The sequence below is a fragment of the Varroa destructor genome, unplaced genomic scaffold (genome assembly GCF_002443255.2).
Source record: "Varroa destructor unplaced genomic scaffold, Vdes_3.0 BEIS01000007.1, whole genome shotgun sequence".
Classification (NCBI taxonomy): Eukaryota; Metazoa; Arthropoda; class Arachnida; order Mesostigmata; family Varroidae; genus Varroa; species Varroa destructor.
Window position 1 is genome coordinate 9,312,091 of NW_019211460.1, and position 19,020 is coordinate 9,331,110.

The 19,020-nt window shown below is 40.3% G+C and overlaps 1 long non-coding RNA gene across 1 annotated transcript; it reads right to left on the reverse strand.

Moving 5' to 3' along the window:
- Positions 1-1,985: 1,985 nt before the first annotated feature.
- LOC147754283 (uncharacterized) lies at positions 1,986-9,167 on the reverse strand. Its single transcript, XR_015317705.1, has 3 exons — positions 7,776-9,167; positions 7,304-7,482; positions 1,986-2,380 (listed from the first exon to the last, which is right to left on the reverse strand). It is a non-coding gene; the product is annotated as an uncharacterized LOC147754283 (long non-coding RNA).
- Between the last annotated feature and the right edge of the window lie 9,853 nt (positions 9,168-19,020).

A 19,020-nucleotide genomic window follows, 5' to 3' on the forward strand; every position in this document is an offset into this window, starting at 1 on the left:
CTCTAACAAGGGAGAAACCTGAGCAAGGTAATTTTTAGCCAACAGAAGTGAAGGTAAGCTTTCCAATTATTTGCGCTGTAGGTATACGTATATGTAGGTTCTTTTGTAGATGCTGTTAACAATGCTAGGTTTCGTAAAAAAAGAAATGTGACCCTTAATTGAATAGTAGCACCCAACGATCTAGGGTTAGCATTTTTAGAGTCTTTTTTATGAGGTCTTCATTTTGTAATCATAGCAAATTTGCATGAAACGCTTTCTGTGTTTTGTTATCGTTCGGTTTTTCCCCTCTAACTTACCTCTTTGAGGAGGCGAAAAGGTGGCCAGTTTGAAAAGACCTCAGTTCTCATTAAACATAACCTGCTAACCCGTCCGTATTACAACATTGTCATAAAAGAAGTGATATGTTATATAAAATTTATGTAGCTAAATGTCTAAATGGTGTATTCTATATATAATCTTCATAAAGCTAAAACCCAGGTATAATATTTACCGTTAATACAGCAAAATATACAAGGCGCTTTCCAATATGACCTTACTGACAGTGAGCGGGCCACGCGATGGGGCAACCTAGTTCCGGTGACCTTTGTTTAGATACACGTCTGCTTTGATACACATATTTCTTTAGAGGCAATCAGGTGTTTTTAAGCTAAGGCTGCAAGGTACAAGGTGACTCGCGGAGAAGGATAATAGGCTTCACGCAGAGGTTGATTGCTTATATCCAGCTGTGCATTCATATCTGCATAAGATTATCTCTTGTGCCTAGACATTTGCTCAATAACAGAACTATGGCAACAAGAGGCCTGCTGCTTTTCCCAACGATCTGCTAGCGATAAGACTCGTAGCATAATTTTAGTAGTAAAGTACTGATACAATCGGGAGATTTATAGGCGGCTCCGTCCCATTCACTGTATTAACACTGGTATTCTACTTATTGCTTTTCACGCTACATGTTACTTGTTTTACACAGCCTACTTTGTTAATTTTTATCTGTTTCAAAGTTAACTTTCTCCAAACACAATTCTTCTTTGATTTCCTAAAAGCTGAAAAAGAATACGTGAACAAAGCTAGAAGCTGATATAGTAAACAACGATAATACGAAGCTCGACTCAACAAGATTAGGACAAGCCATATATGTGTACGGCAGTTAAAGCCTATTGTTCTTGCTGAAGATGGTATCTAGGCGTAGGACAAAGATGGTGTTAGGCTTTGGAAGTGCTTATTGTCGATGCAAATGAAAGGTGCAACACTGGAGTGATGCACTGAAATTGTTTTTAGTGTTCATAATCTGCAGATGTTTTTCAATCCTCAGGCTAATCGATTGCGACGGCAAATTACCAGACTTATACACGAACCGACCGGCGTCATCACTTTTTTTTATAAATATGTCACCGTAAATTACGTTACATTAGTCTGTGCATTGTAACTTCTTTCCAACTCTATGTGTTTTATAGCGCAAATGAAGAGTGTAGCATACTGTATGATTCTCTATGGATAAACTGTTGGCCTCTTTGAATCGAAGGGGGTGTCACTCTATAGGAATGGACCCCATTCGCACAGGATCGGCAGATGTCTTCAGCCGTCCATTGAAAGGCCAATAGCAAGAATCTAACCATTAGAATGAAATATTGACTTCGCGATGGTGAAACGACATTTTACTAACCGCATACGCCCCGTTTCTTTCACTTTACTCTCAAGTACAGGTCTTCTCGATGCGTGCGTTCCGGCGTTCATGGCTGCCTCGCGCCGTCGAACTGGCCAAAGTCCGACTCCATCGCTTATACCGTTAGAAAGAGATTTCTTCACACCCGAACTAATTAAGAAGCAATGCTGCCGAAGCGAGCGGAGTCATTTATTTCGAATCGAGCTGGTAAAATTGATATGGCACGAAAAGCAACGATGTACATGAATAATAAACTTTTTAGTCCGGCGTTGGACTAGCTGGATGGGTCGCTTGTTAAGCTGTCAGTTGAAAGCAGTCTGCCTGCTTAACCAGGCTACCCCTCTTAATTTCTATTATTTGTCACCCAAACAAACATGCTTTACTAGTTTTAATAAAGTAAACGAGTAACAATTGTTTCCTATGTGTGTTGTCCGCTCACTTAGAAAGGGATATTTAATAACACAACTAGCCTAAACGTATGTAGAATGCTAAAAGTTAAATTCAGATTTTATTTGTATGGAATGAGCTCACATTTGTAACACGGACATCTTAATAGTAACTTATCCTTGTAAATGCAGCGATCACCATGATGCAGCGCTCGGTTCGCCGCTTCTTTGTACCGTTCGTCTCTTCCATCTGATTCGCGTGTGAATCGGGATGAGGTCAAGAATTTGAGTTGGCCGCCCATCCGGCCCTTGAGGACTCCGCAGGTTGTACAGGCTGGAACAAACAAGTGTACTGCGCTAGTTGTATCTTACGGGTCTCAATATTCTACGAATCTATGGATAGAGGTGCACGAGGCAACGTGCATGCCTTCGTAAGGTATACTTTGCTGTTATTCGAACCCTAAAAATGAACGATTATGTGATGTAGGGCGTCTACGTTACGATGCCAAAGGGGAAAAACCGCCGAAAACAGGGGATGCCAGAGAGTATATTAATACTCCTATTGACATAGCATTAGGCTTTGATAAGCGTAACATTATGTCCGAATTCAAGCATAGGCGCACTTCGTTTCGTGCTGGGAGTCGGCCGTCCTATGAAGTGCCTTCTTAATAAAGGCGATCTTAAACGTAAAACTCGAAACATAGAGGCTTTTATGCATCGCTCTTTAGAGTTCCTCATGAGACTCATGGATCGTTGACGTCGTAATCGAGGGCAGGCGGTTTGGCTATTTGATGCCAACGCTAGATCTCACCGTTAAAACCCAATTATTTCCTGGATTCACCAAAGAAAGATCCAACGTAGGCTTCAATTCGCTTATTTTCTTAACTTTCCATGCCCTATAAAGGACAACCGCTGAACAAGCATATCCAACTATTGATTTACTTCGAGAAGATTCAGAGAGAGAAATTACACATAGGGAACGTGAGCAGCGAATATATGGCTATCTAGAAACTGCTAGATCGCTGGTAAAAATGCGCAAAAAATAAAGCAGAGTAATTCTAAAAATCATCCTTTTAACCCAATTGCTTCAAAGGTTATCAAATTTCAAACTCAAGTCCGTCAGATTTGCTTGTAACCCTTGCCTTATATATTTACTCTAGCCTTGCACGGACTAACGCTCACAGGTGCATCTTATGCAATATCATACTTATTATACAAAATGCTTGTAAACGCTGTTTGTGCAGTCACCTCATCTCTGTAGAAAGCTTTATCGTTAGCTCGTACCACTACCCCCGTTGCAGCTGCTACTGTTGTTGCCTTCGATATAGCAAAGATTTCAGGTAGAGTGAAATCAGTGACAGACGTTATGATATTATGAAAGCTCCAAGCTTCGCGTTGGGTGAGGTAGTGAGGGACGTAGATTTCAGCATGACAGCAACCTTTTTCACCTTGTTTTCAGCGTGAAGCGCGTACATACTGAACGTGATATTGTTGTCACATACTGCTCTCGACCGGCCGATAGGCCCTGATCAGTAGGCCCATGGAAGTTTTTGGGGCTAGCTAATCTCGTCATTGTTTATTCATCAAAGTAGGTACTGAAAGATTTATCACGCGCCGATGGCTGAGCTTAAGCTATCATAGCATAGGCACTATTAGAGGATGAAGAAGGAAAAGGGTACTTGTTTGTGGAAGGGAAATCCTTGGGCCCTTTTTCTAATGTATCTCAAAGCAAAGACTTTGAGGTATACGTTTTTTAACACTGGTATCAAAACATCATTGTGATTCTTATGCCTAAACCATCGAAATCTCGGGTGGCAGGCGACGGCTATTAAGATGTAGTTAGAGATAGATTCATAAATTATTTCCTTTGTTTATACTTTTATATAGGCTTCCTTTAGACATTGGTCCCAAAATTACAATATATCGGCAAGCGGCTAAAGCTTTTTATTGTTTAGCTAAAGCAGCTGTTTATTGGTTACATTTCCATATATATACACATGTTTCATATATATATATATATATATACGCTTGCATTTAAGGTGAACACAGAAATTGTTAATGAGGTGCAGCTAGTGTCGTTGATGAGAGCTGTTAAGAGTCAGCAGCCTGGGGGGACGCATAATGGGGACGCATGTTTCGATTTGCAGAATTCACTTCGTACTCTAATGCACCATGTTTAGCGAAGCTACTGTAAAATATTACGAAAATTCAGAATTTAGGAGAATTAGATGGCAAGAGTAGCTTTGAATCCTGATCAACTTCGAGAACATTACATAGAGAAAGTTAGAGTTTCATTTAGTACAATTCGGGCTGCAGACCAAAATCCTGTCACAGGAAAAAGTCGCACCTTAGTGTATTTCGTAAGATCAGCCGAAACGTTAAGTCCAGCTCAACCAAGACTTTCAAATTGGAGTTTTCTTATTGAAGCCAGAAGTTCAGAGATAACGTATCCTATTTACTTGTGTTTTGATCGACTGCCACCTGAGGACATACTTTTTAAAAAGATGTGTTCGTTTTGCTTACTAAATTCTCAAGGTACATAGAAAACGTCAAGCCTTTATTAAGTAGCGGATTATCCATTCACTCTGGCTTATGGATGGAACCGATTCGGGTTCCTATTGGCTAGTATTTTCGCTAAAGTCTCTGAAGTCATTGTGAATATTTGAAGCACCAAATCGGGTACTTAGTTAAGAATATTTTTTAGCATCCGATCCGAGGGCAAAGAAATTTCTATCGTTCGAAACATTTCGAGAATGCATATTAGCTGTTACACAAAAGTAATCCAATAACTAAAGCTAGATATTGTTTCTTCCTTAAAGTAAGTTAAGATGGACAAGTAAAGCTATGCAATAGAATACATTGCCAATAATCGCAGTAGACGGCTTCATCTGCTAAAATCTTCCCATCCGCCTTGGTCTCTAGCCGAACCTTGAGATACAGCCTTAAATATAACATTATATACTGAGCAATTTTAATTATTTTTGAAAATAATCGTTATACTTAGCTCACTGCAGTAATTATGCGTTTCTATTATTCCATAGAAGTTCGCGTTCCTTCAGGATAAGTTCTTTGGTTTGACTTAATTGAATGGTGAATAAAGCACTTGCAAAGCCAAAAACACCGATAACTTTTGTTGTACTTGGCAAACAGGTTGAAAGCATCAATTTTCCATCGATGCGCGTAATTGCTATTCAAAACTGAAAATACGGTAACGATGTCGTCGTCCCGTGCATTGAGTTAAAGGCTATCCTCGATGTATATAGAGAAATATAATTTTTTTTGTAGTATTTATTTGCTATCCGCTAGTACTATAAGTTAAACGAAAGCATTTATATGCAAAGGTCCTTAAGCGTTCAGGTATAGATAACCGAATTACGACAAACAGACATAACACTCTACAATAACAGCATTGGTGGTTATTACAGGAATGACGGCAAAAGCAGCACAAAGCACGAAATGCTTACATTTTATAACTCCAACCTAACCTCTAAATTTACTGTTATAGTTAACAATTATCTTGCTTCGTGCGAAACAACGAGGATAAAGAGCACACACGACATGGGGCGGTTAATCAAATAAAATCTTGATGCGAGAATAAACTTCCATAACAAAACTATTGTATATGGAAACGCAACCTGTTCTTTTTGTAAGCTTCATATCCGGTAACTTCAATCAGTTTGAATCAACTTGATCGCAAGCATAGAGTGTCGGGAACACTGACCTTAGAAATGTACTGAGAGAGAGAGTAGTCTTGCACTGCTAAAAATGCTAGATAATGATAAAGGTCAAAGTGTCGTTGTGCAGAGCCTTAGGACACCTTTTTGTCGCTCCGTGTCCTTCAAAGGTTCAAAGATTTTTTTACCAGTGACATTTGCGGCAGCGTCGCTGTATTTCTTCGGCTGCTTTACACACCGAGGAATAGTGCACTGGTCAGCGAGCTTGTGCTAATGGCTACTCCTTGCCTGCTGGAATTATGGCGTCGTCTGAGAAGCTATCGAAACACACTGAGTAAATTGGACCCAATATCAATTCTAGACGGAGAAGGGCTTGGTGGATTCTAAGTCAGGTCTTCTATAACGTTGCTAAAGGGATTCCCTTCTGTCGTTACGCTTTGTTCGGCCTATGGATTTTTCTACTCTGTTCCTTTTGTTGTCTGTTTGTATTCATTTTCATAGACGAAGTCCGATGAATCAGCCCAGGAAAAGGGGTATGATAATGATAAGCAAACCTGGCACAACAATCGATTTTCCTATCATTTAACACAGCGAGTACCAACTATTATCACCATCTACCAGGGCTAGGATTAACAATTATCCGGACCAACAGAAAATAAAATCAGTATATGAATACCGGAAGGCCGAATTTCCCTATTACGAGACGAATCCTCACAGGCGGCACAATATGATGTTGCGGAGCCCAGAGCAAGAAGCTTGAGATACAAACAGATTAGAATATGTATGTGCATGTCTGTGTACTTTATACACATTTTTAAAGCACCTGCATTTGTTAGCTACACACCTGCATACACTAAGAGGATTAACCCATGCAGTAATTAATTCCTGCGAAAAAAAACTGAGTAGTTCGCTGGTCGTCAACCGCTTGGGGAATATTATACATGCACATCCTAATAGGCATATATAAAAAGAACATTTCAAAAGTGAGTGGTAATATTGGTTAGAGCCGACTGATGATAGAAACAACGAGCGTTACATTTCTGCTGCGGCCCGTTAAATTCAGTACCGTAGAGGCTATTCTTTAGGATGTTATTTAATGTAACTAGAAGCCTTGAACAATTTATAGTAAACAATTGCACTCGAACGATGAATATCTTTAAGCTGAACTATGACAGCGAGTGTATGTAGGCCACATTCAGAACAGAATATACCAAATACTGTATAACTGATGCGGGCTTTGCCTTATTCACGGCCATTATGATGTCATACTCAGCATTGGCCTCGCATTTAATTTTCCCTACTCGTCATCTGACGCTGCCTACTCTTTTCTCCGTTCTCTTTAGTAGTGATCTCACCCGGGGCCATTTATAACACAATAACTAGTTCAATGTTGCTTTGATGACACGGTGTTTTTGACGCATATTCCGCACGCTTTACTCAGGTTGACACGTTTCTATCTGACGCGCGAAACCATCTCGTAGTCAGTTATGACATCTAAACATTTCACTTTCAACCTTAAGTACGTATTATATATTATTAGCGTGATCAGCAAAAACATGATTTAAGCATATTTTTTATCTCACCTTTTGATCTTGATTCAGATAGTCAAAGAAATAATCTAGTCCTTTTGGCTCGTCGCTTTTCCTTAAGCAGGACGCAGTTACCTTACTTGTTTTTAACGCGCTCATTCCAATATGTTCAATACAGTCGATGTACTTTGGATTAAGATCCAGCAGACGGCAGAATGACATGTCTGTGTGACCTGAAATCGCAATGGCTTTAGAGCGATCAGACAATTTTTCCAGACTATATTCAAAGCTTCACACAACTTTGGAAGCATAAACGATGTTTTTTAATATAACCGCTGATCATCTATTGCCTTTAGGTCAAAGATGCGATACGGTTAGAGCAGCAGCTTACCTATATCGATAGCTGAACGTTCAAAGAAACCCTCCCCCAGAAGGAATCGCCTGTTATGTCATAAACGTGCACGGGCTTGCATGTGTATTATACTACTGATACAAAAAGTAAACAGGGAAACTTTAATATACTCACATATAAGGAGACATATCAAGGGCCCCGTCAGCAAAGCTTTGCAATTGTAGAACAAGCGTCTCTTTTATGAATTGGTGGTAACGAGGCCAGACAGTGAGATAACGTTCGCGTTTTGCAACGAGGGTAAAACTTCCATTGTAAATACAAAACAACCGTCATAAGCGCGAGATATCTTGAAAAAATACGTTGACAGCATTACTTGGGAAACAACTCACTCATGTCAGAGCTAAGCAATAATTTTTTGATAATAATAATTGTGATGTAGGAAACCTACTAAATCTCCCTTCATTTTCTAAGAATAAAGCCAATTTATTTTATTACTTTTATTATTAATGAAACTATGCTGCTCTTGCATCTAAAACTTTGTGTTGAGAAGATCACTGCTTTTTTTTGGGCATTGTATACACCAAGGAACATTATGGGTCGAAGGCCGCAGACCTTGGAATGGCGTAGTGAAGATATAAGCAGGCCCTAAGTTGTTCCGAGTAGCTCCAGAAACACCTTCATTAATAATAGTTGATAAAATAGCTTTTCCTTTTTTAGATGCAGGTTCTCATTTCTTATTCACTAGCCAAAGCTGAGAATTCGACAGGTAGGCTATTCGTGAAGCTTGAGTATAGTGGAGTACGCGGTTTCGGTACAGATAGTCCCCGGGCTGTGGGGCAGTCCTGGCTGAGGTTGTGGTTGAGACCTTGGCTACTTTCCTTCAGAGTTGGCCGGATGCAACAAAAGTTACAGTGGTCTCGCGGCCTGAACGAACAGGTCCAGCAACAGCCCGCAAGAGAATGAAATTCCCAGAGTGATTACACAGGAGGACTGCCTATTTACTGCAGTGTCCTTCAGAAAAGGCAATTTTTCCGTCTCTATGTTTTCTTCGTCTGTCTTTACAGCTCTTTTCTTTTATTATTCTCTGACTAGCTAGTTTCTTGGATCTATAGTTGTACTGTTCCTGCCGTCAGATTTGCTTGCCGTTGTCCCCGTAAACGGTTGCCGCACAAATGCGTGTCGCTTTGAAGTGAACATGCTCAGTCAAGCTTTGGTTCTACGCCGATGGCAACCTCTGTCAATACGATTTGGTCCGATCCTTTCTTAGTCTTCCGCTATTTCACAGTGTCACTGCCAGCGCGACTTTTGCTTTTCGTCCAAAAGATCCTGGATAAAATGAGGTAAAAGGTTCGGGCCTGTCTTTGTGTATATTTCCAGTTCGCCTGACCCAGGAGCGAACTTGAGATCTCCGGCAAGTCGGTTTTCCTCTTCCCTTTCGACCGGCACAGTATCTCTGTCGGTTTTGAGGCGGCCTGTATCTATTGAGCGTGCCGTGAAACTGACAAATTTTTTTCGTTTTCTTTCATCCTTCTGTTCACGTTTACTGTCTTGTGGCTGAACCATTTGAAGCGCCAATGTTTTCGCTTTACTGCGTTCGTGTTATTGTTCTTCCTAAAAAAGAGAGAGAGAGAAAGAAGGTAGTAAACAAAGCTACGAGCGCACTCGCCCACTCTGTTGGGAGCGGCGGGAGCAAACGGTACTGGTGGCAACAGACTTGAATTGACTAAGAAGGGAGAGGCTTGGGGCGAGCTAGGCTGACTGACGGTTTCGCGAAAAGGAAAGAGCGCAATACGAATTCGAACAGGTAACCAGTTGGCTTTGGTCGGTCCGTACAAAGGTAGGATCGCATGTAGCTGGCTCTAAAATACGACAAACTAGTCGCCGGTAAGGACCACGACCGGAGACGAACGACAGAGGAGGCTACAACTGCGCCAGAAATAGGAAGACTATCTAGCTGTCAGTGTGTGTGGGGTCGTCACCTTTATTTTGTTCCGTTCCACGCCTCGCCGAACGCGTCAAACAGGTGCAATCAATCAGGCCGGTGAGCGTTTACAAGTTCAAAAACGAGAGAATGTATCGTTTCGAAACTTTTCAAAGACGCGTTTAGCAACGTTTACCCATAAGGCGGCGCCTTAGGCCCACTAAACAATAGCAAAAAAGTGCAGTCAGATATTGCAGGTAGGGAACTGAATGTCGATAGAAAAAATACAGGGAATGCGACAAACGATTCGGACAAAGAGAAAGGTTAGGCGTGCCTGCAGCCTGAATCTTCAATGACGAACTATTGTATGACCGAACGAAAGAAAGAGCCAAAACGAACAAACGCGAGAAATCGAATTACACATATTTTTAGCAATGCTTCGACAGGAAAACAGGGAAATTCTTACAGTCATCTGTTGAATTGTAGGTATAGTCGTCGCCAAACAACATGATGACTCTTCTGTTTTCCTAGCTTGTCCTTATGTTCTAATGCTAGACATTACGTCGAAACTGTACGTTAAGTTGCCTATTGACATAAATTTAAGGACGAAACAACAATGGAGAAAAAGTACAAAAGCGAGACATGGTCCAGCTAGCAGGGCTGCGCCGAGAAGACAAAGGTCTGCTGTAGGGGGCCATATTTTATTATATATATCTTGATATATTCTACATTTTTTACAGTGTATAGAATCGGAACGTGTCATACAGAATAGAATACATAGTAATCTTGTAAAGCTGATGTCAAGCAGAATGTGTAAGGATATGATTTGTGGTCCTCGTACCCAGCCCACTCTGGCGGGGAAGGCAACGGCGAATAAAAAAACACAGAGCAAAAATTGCTTTCGGGAAAAAAATGTGACAAAAAATAGTTGTGTGAATCATTTTTCAAATATAGTAAAAGAATGCTCCAGTGAGGTCATTTTTGCCATAGTTGAAATAAAAATGCTGTATGCTATATGTTTTGAAAAATAGCGAAATCAAAGTCACACCTTTTTACACGTGTACACCCTATGTTTAGGGCAGTTTTAGGCAGATATGACAGACTTCGATAAAAAAATTTTTGCGACTGACATCTTTAAGGTATTGGTTTAATTTTAACAAACGTTAATGAAATTATGTAAAGCAGCAGCTAAATACCTAACCTAGAAAGGTACTAGGATTAGCATGCAAACTTAGTTAAGAAGTTTCCGACAACTTCGCAACATCTCTCGATTTATGGATGCTGCAGCGTCGGATCCTATCACCATCACAAACTCCAAGTCTCGCAAGTATAACTAGGGTAGTTCGCCTAAATTTAAGCTCTATATATGGTTCCGTGTTGTGTGACGACACATTCGAGTTTCGTCACACACATCATTTCTACATACTAATTCAGCGAGAAACATTGTCAGACTCGATACTACGTGCCGTATGATTCTTTGCTAACATAAATGATGGCTGTTTAAAATGCGAAAAATGTTAAGAGGCCCCGCGAATACGGATAGAACAAAACGAACCGCGAAGCGAAAGCCCATTTTTTGGTTACAGGATGGTTTCCAGCTAGGCTTTTGAGCTCGTGGCTACTCTGTTGAAAGGAAATTCACGTTCAGGCCGAGGCAATGGCGATGCTGGTATCTTGAGCCAGCTTCGCAGGATCAGCATGTTATCTAGCAGCTGGCATACACCAAGTAGGTACAAATGCAGTAAAAGTCAAACCAAGCTATCCCTGCTGCGTTTCCTGGCTGGCCGTCACCTTTTTGGTATTTATATCAAACTCCTATTTTTTCATACGCCTATCTTTTTTGTTTGTTAGGGGTTTCGTTACTGCATTAGCTAACGAAATGGATGATTACCCTATTTTTCACCTGCTATGAGTGATACTGTTACTTTACGGTCATTACCACTGATTAATATGGCAACGGCGTCCGCACTGATCGAAAGTCCGAGCGGGGTCGACAGTAGCAACAACAAATATTGTGCCAGTCCACTTGAAATGTTCGGCTGACGAAACAGGGGCAAGTAATAGAACCTGACAGTCCCGCTTGTTTGCAACTCATAGGGCATCAAGGCGTGCATTGCGCGAACGAACTCTGCCTTCTCGCCTGGCTTTTCAATTGTAGCAGCATATTCACTGCCACAAGAGTCACCATTGCAGACCCTACTATTCAGACATACAATTGTTAACGGAGTGACGACTGGTCACAGCGTTTTGAGTGAGGATGACGGTGGAATGCAGTATTGCAACGATACTCGAAAAAAAAGACGGATTGAGGACATGCGAGCCTACAGTAGGGCTACGCAGACTTGCAGGCCAAGCAAAAGGGCATTTTCGCCAAGCGACTGTACCTTCGAAGCCAGTGAATCAGTGCCAATGCTACTGTGCGTTAGCCAACACGGAGAATACCACGATCTTTGGGTGTGCAGTTGGCTTTTATCAAGTCACGCTCCATAACATATGTACCACGTACCATTACATGCCACACTAATGTACTTTACGTAACCGGAAAGTGCCTACGATACTATGGAGACAGCAAAGCGCCATCTGCCGCTTGGGCAAACGTAGGGTTACTGTGAGCCATTAGATGGACCACAATGCCATCAACACAAATGCATAGACTCAAGTAGCAGTACATACGAATATGAACGGTTAGCGGAAAACTTGACTAGACAATTGAGTTTTTCTATCTTAACAGGATCTATTATTTTGAAAGCCGGAAAACTGAAAAAAAGATATAAAAATTATTTAATTTATAAATACAGCACTAGGTGCTGCGGGTAGCGTGTCGGCTGTATTCGGTTAACGACGCTGCTACAAAGCGAGGGAGAACAATGTTGAACGTCCCAATCAGTTATATAGGGGCGTATGCATGAACCAAGCAAAGTTGTATAATTTATAATTCGCTTTCTATATATAGTCCTATATCGGAGAATCGAATAATTGATCTCCCAAACAAATCTTCTCGCTTAAATGACTGAAGCTAATAAATAAGTAATCTTTTCTTTAAATACAAGCGCACACTTAATAATGTAGTGCAACAATATTATTGTGTATGTGTTACATGGTACTACTTATACTAATGATAATAACCATACGTTCTCTGTGCAGGCCATGTATGTGGTACGCGGAGTCCTATCGCGGCTTGATTCACTTTGATGAATTGATCGAGGTATACAATAAGAACATCTGTCGTGAGCCTCGAGCTTCGACGGGCCGCAATCCTAGCTAGAAGCAGGGGACTGGCGTAGTCCAATATTGACTATACAGGAAAAAAAATTTACTTATTTTCATATGTTTATGCCAGTTATTCGTATCTTACATTCGTTTCTTTGAACCGCTCGATATTCCTTTAGCCGGGTGGTACCTACCACTGTGAAACAGAACAGTATGTCTACACGTAACTTCAAAAAGCTAAACCACCAGGTTTATCTAAACTGAACCGGCAAACACGTTACCCACTACATTGCTTCAGCACTTCGTCATATGATCTAGACGTTGAATCAATTGCTATAGTTCTATGGGCAATGAAAATTAATAGAACAAACAGATTATTTAGATAATACCGATGGGTGTTTGGCAGATTTATTTGCCAGATAAGACAGTTCTAGGTCGCCTAAAGCCAATAAGAACTAACTAGGGATCCCGCTTTTACTACCTAGCTTTATTTTTCTAATCGCGTCAATATTCACTACTGTGTACCACCACAACACCCACGACCAACAGCAGTTCTAATTATGACTGTGCTCTTTTTATCGTCAGAAATCCCAAAATCGAATGTATGCCACTTGGCCGTATCTCCGACAGAGTAGCTAATCAAGGCAAGATAAACATGATCCCTGAGTGAACTTCAGACCCAAAGCGAACCTAGAAACAGTGCAATTTAGCGTTGTTATCGTACGAAAATTGTATCGAGGTGAATCCTTGTTCCCTTGGCGGATCTGGATAACCCAGAGCAAATTTATTACATGATTAAGGTATGGTGGCCTGCTTATGTATTTGTTACACTTTATTCCTGATTTGATCTTTTGTGGCACAAGTTGCGATCAATTGATATAGAAGTATAGTCGTTTTGTAAGCCATTTTAATCACGATTTGTTGAAAAGGCAGCTAGAGGCATGTTTTTAGAGCATGCTGGAGGTCGCACAATAGATGTTAACTTAGGTACCTGTCGACCGCCTATATAATACGTTGCGTTTCTCAGCGTCAATTATGAAGTGTTTTGCTAAGGTTATTAATAAGTAGTAACTATATATTTAAGATTTTAGGTGATTCGAAAATCTAATTATTATATCGTATACATTAACATTAGATACTGAAGTTGCTTACAAACCAACCCTATCGTCCATTAAGACGTCATTTTCGCACTAATTCCGCTGAGCAAATAGTCATCTCATTCTTAAAGGCCGACCATACACCTACGATACAAAATGTCCTATTCGTTTATATACGGTGTGCAGGTTTTTGGGCAACCGTTTCGTATCTATCGCCTACATAAATAAATATAAACACGAATGAGTAAATATTATCATTCATATTTATACCAGCTAGACCGAGGGGTTTTTCGTTGTCAAGTATCATTTTCACATCTTCGGATACTTCAGTATGAATACTCGTGTTTGTAACAACGTCGACCCTCTTTTGCCTCGTTTCGGGCTCGCTGGACGTTGGGAGTTCGAATGACGTACGCACTCGGCTTGCGTCCTTTAAACATGGAAAAATTTTGAATGTTCCCTAGGTAGCTGTGTCACTGATGTTTGTAGATTTAGGTCGTAACACAGATACATAAGTGAGCATATTAGTTAACTTTTCAAGAAGCAAAATAATTCTTTACCTATGTTAACCAGCTTGTCACTACGTGTCGTTTCAGGTATCCTGAACTTTAAGTTATTCTATGACTAGTGAAACCTTTATAGTTTCTGTTTGGGCAGGAGTGAAACGATGTTGATGTTCATTCTTCTTCTAGCTATTATACAATACGTCTGTGTGTTCTTATTTCGCACATCGGACTTGATGAAGAGATACCTGGTTACGAATTTCTATTATACTGATGAATCCGTTTCTTGCTATAATGTCCGCGCAAAACAATATCATAATAGCATCTGAAATTGCCAGCTTCGGCTCATTGGGCGAAGGTCCTAGTTTACTCTATTCATTCGACTGACACAGTCAATTTATATATTGGATGTAGTACCTGTTTTAGGTTAAGCTTTTGTTGGTTGGTACCAACAACATAGGGGCTAGCGTTGAGCCAGGATGATTGCATCAATTGTCGAATGTGTCCGTGTTGTTTTTATTTAGCTGTTGCAATTAGAAGTGGTTAATAGTCGGTTCGTTCAGATACAGAACTTTCGAAAAAATGCATATCGGGAGTAGGTTTGTTTTCCCCGCTATTATCTTGCTGGCAAGGTTGCTGCCGCGACGAACAAATGTCGAAGGCAAACATGCAAAGAGCGTTACCGCTGGCCAGTCTAGGTGTAACTGTTCTAAAAGCAGAAATTTCGACTAGAACGACAAATCGTGCTCAGAGCGGCCATGAGAAACGAAATAACGACGACAAACAGCAGGCACCTCCTTACGCAGAATGATTCGCAAGCTGACTGCACGGCTAGAGATGACTTAGATAGGTTCTGTTAGCCGTTTGCCTGTACCAGAACAGAGCGAAAAGGAAGGAAAGTGGACCCTTATGAAACAGATGACAACGTACCTTTTATTGCCAGCCCGATAAAAAAAAAAAGTACAAGATCGCTACCGGCGATGATAGATGGATCCTTTACAACATCACTAAACACAAACCAGATGGTTACGCGTCAGCAAGTAAGTATTCCTGCTTTATAAAACTGCATTTCTGTCGATGGTGGGATAAAAAAAAGGAGTGCTACAATTGAATATAAGCTATTCAAGTTCCGCGGAAGAGCTACAGAAAAGCGTTAAGCAAATCAATTCGTTCGTCTCACCTAATGAAATCGACAAAAGAAGCCTTCGGCTAAATAAAGGACGATACTGCTTCACGATAGCGCTATATTGCACACCACTCTCAATGGATCTCCAATAGAAAACTACCTTAATTGGCGTACAGATTGGATATCTTTCCCTTCTGATTATCAGTTGAAAAGGAAAAACACGGCTATAAAGAGAACGAATAGTTCGCTTGGAGGTACGAGATCATTTCACCTCGCGGCATACACCGACTGTCAGAAATATGGGCGCAAATGATAAAAAATAACACTGAGCGATACGTATTCGCTTGTTTGAACCTAAAACTAAATTAATTCGTTGACGCAGTCAGTCTTCTGTTGTTATTATGATGTTGTCAATCGTGGCCTCAAAAAATGCCATTTGTAAAAATATGCTTAAAAAGTCTTTCTAGTATAAAACGCATCTATATTTTTCACGTTACCATAGTTTTCGAGGGATACAAAAATTGCGCAGCTATAAGGCTGAGCGTATGTACCCTCTAGCTTTTATCAGCCACTATGAAGCACTCAAGGCCGAGGGACTGTAAGGGAAAAAAATTGGACACGATTATCATGTATTAAATTCTTGCTGCCCACTGCTGTTTTGTTTTTGGGTAGTGAGTAACCGGGTGTAATTGTTGTAATTGTATGATAACGTGTGCCTGTAAGATGGCCACAGTAAATAATCTTATGGATTATATATATGGGAGTTCAATATCGATAAATGCTATCGACAAAATTGGGATGAAAACATTTTTGTCGACTAGTCTATTACAAGTATAGCTTAGGGATCCTATGTAATTTCAACAATTATACTTGCCCTTACAAGGTATTTCATATGTATTTTTCTACAGAGCCTAGAATGTTTCACAACGGCTTCATCGGTCGAGTCAAATAATATAAAATCGTCTCCGGGCGTATTATCACGCATCGGTTACGAGTGACTGTTTCAAGCTTATTTTCATAAAGATGTCGATTTGCTGGCCGTTCATGCTGCATTAAATGCGAACTCCAATCTGTTCCTTTATCTTATCTGCTCTTCAGAGCCCTTCTTCGGCGTTTTCAGTAGCCTCAATTCAGTATGGTTGTTACAAAACGAATGAGTGTCAAATGCGTGAATGTTCAGTAATCCCGAAAAGCTTGCACTGCTAGCCTATGCGGAAGCGTCCTCCTGCGTATGTGATCATCTGTGCTTGGTATGTAAATTCTAATATCTTTGCTTTATCGTCTAGCTGTTAAGATGATGTTAGCTGAACATGTTTGGACGCCTTAACAAGGGGAGAGTACGCTTTTGTTCCGTGCCGCCTTGCATTACCACGTGTATACCTAAAGCCCTGCGTATGGATAGCGAACGAAGAACTGTTCGGCAGCGTATTCGAGTTAAGTGTCGTCCATAGAGCAATAGAAAACGTAAGTAACTGTTAGTTAATACTTCCTGGCCGGCGGTCTTCACTTGCTAAGTTCAAAGGGCCAACTGTCTGCTAAAGTATCTGGAATCAGTCAGAGACGTAAATTACGTTCATGACGCATTAGCACGCGTAAAAAGTACAGTTCACTATTATAATCATTATTACGCTATAACATATCGGGAAAACGCTTGCGAGGGGTGGCACGCAATGCGCGACTAGAAGGAGACGGACCGTTGTCTCACTGCCGGAAAAACACTGTCAAAATTGGCTATCGTCTTTGGAGCCACTTGACGCTGCTGCAATACCATCATAATCGAGATCGTAGTGAAAGGAATATAAAAAGCTCTCTTAGGTTGCGTTGGCGAAAAATGTTTGAACGTAATGCCACATACCGACATCCGTATTGATTTTCTTCTACACTTGGCTGGCAATCAGCTGAGCGAAAATGAAGTGACCTATCCGAAATCACTCGGTCTTAGTGATTTAACAAGCAAATCCTAATGACATCCATTCAGATCAGACCTCTGAAGTCGGCGTCATACTTTAGACTAATTTTCAGAACAGCTAAAATTGAAATACGTTTTTCACGTCGCACTTATGCCAGTAGGATTCAACTCTACCGCGAAATAACAAATATACTAGAGCGCCAAATATGTGTCTCTATTCGCGCATTAATTTTTTGTGTTATATTATTCGGCAAGTTAGGGGTCAGTGGATGTCTCAGCTTCACTGTGCCATTTAATAATTTCGATTAGAAACAAAGGTGTCGACGTAATCGGCTCGTCATCAACGGTACCTCGTCTTGCCTTTATTGAGATCAATCCATTGACACGGATAAACTTGTTGAAGCCGACAGACGTCTCCTGAATATTAGAAATGGATCTGCGAAATCGAAGTAACTTTGCATAAAGTCGATATTAAGTTATGGTTTTCGATAGGCACCACCGTTTAGCTTACCTTCGACATTCTTCTCATTGTTGCGGGTTTCACCAAAATATCGATTGTTCTCATATCTGTTTTAAACGATCATGAACGCTTTCTGAGCCGCGTTTGTTAGTTATAGGTAGCCAGGTTCAATTCAATAGTGTGGTAAAGCTTTCAACGAACGGCGCGGTACTACTCATAAAAAAAAAAAGAACAGGTAGATGGGACAGCATAAAAAACGCGCCTGTGCACGTATATACTGAATCTAATAATATTACAATACGTTGTAACCTATAATTATATTAATTTATGATTAATCATAAAACAAAGCAGTATAGTTATTATAGTTTATGGCTAACTCCGCAAAAAAAACTCGATTATAGTAGTGTTTATAAATACTTTCAAAGCAGTACACCATACGGAGATGTGGCTTTTTGAGGGGCGGCAGCTTACATTGAAATAGCATCTAAGAATGTGAACTTATCGTCCTAGTTCTCCTAGTCGACACGTTGGTCCGAAAGTAACATCTTGACATTGGTTTCAAGTCACTATTACGGTCAGGCGGCAAATGATTGATATTCAAAAGGTAAACGTGTAAAATGAGAATCAAGTCGATATGAATGGATCAAAAGCCGACCTAGCCCACAGATGTCGTCAGTCGTAAATGCGTATAATAAAGCTTATATGTTAACTGCTAGCAGCCGATAACGTTATATTATCTTTTGTTTAAAATCTATTTCACAATGAACCCATATGTAGAATACCATAAAAGTGTCGTTTCAGTATAATTATACTGCTAGAGCTTAGTATTTGTTCGAAGCTGCTGTTCACTAACAACAGCTTTGGCCACAGGCATGAAGATAACGTAATTTCTCTTCATTTTAAGTAAGCTATATTATATATATCATATACAATCGCTCTGGAGTAATGGATGATTTTGGATTCAACATTTCTCTCAATGGTTAAGACAGCACATTGACCTTTTGACATTTCACGACTTGAAAATTGCTCGCTCGTACTTCATGAAATCGTACTGCTGATATTATACTATTGTGTAATGTAACCTCAGACAAAATGAGAGGAACATACTGAAGCATTTGGTAGATATGATTTGGATCTATAGCATTGTACTGTCACTCACTAATGCTGAAAAATACGAAAGGATTAACAATTCC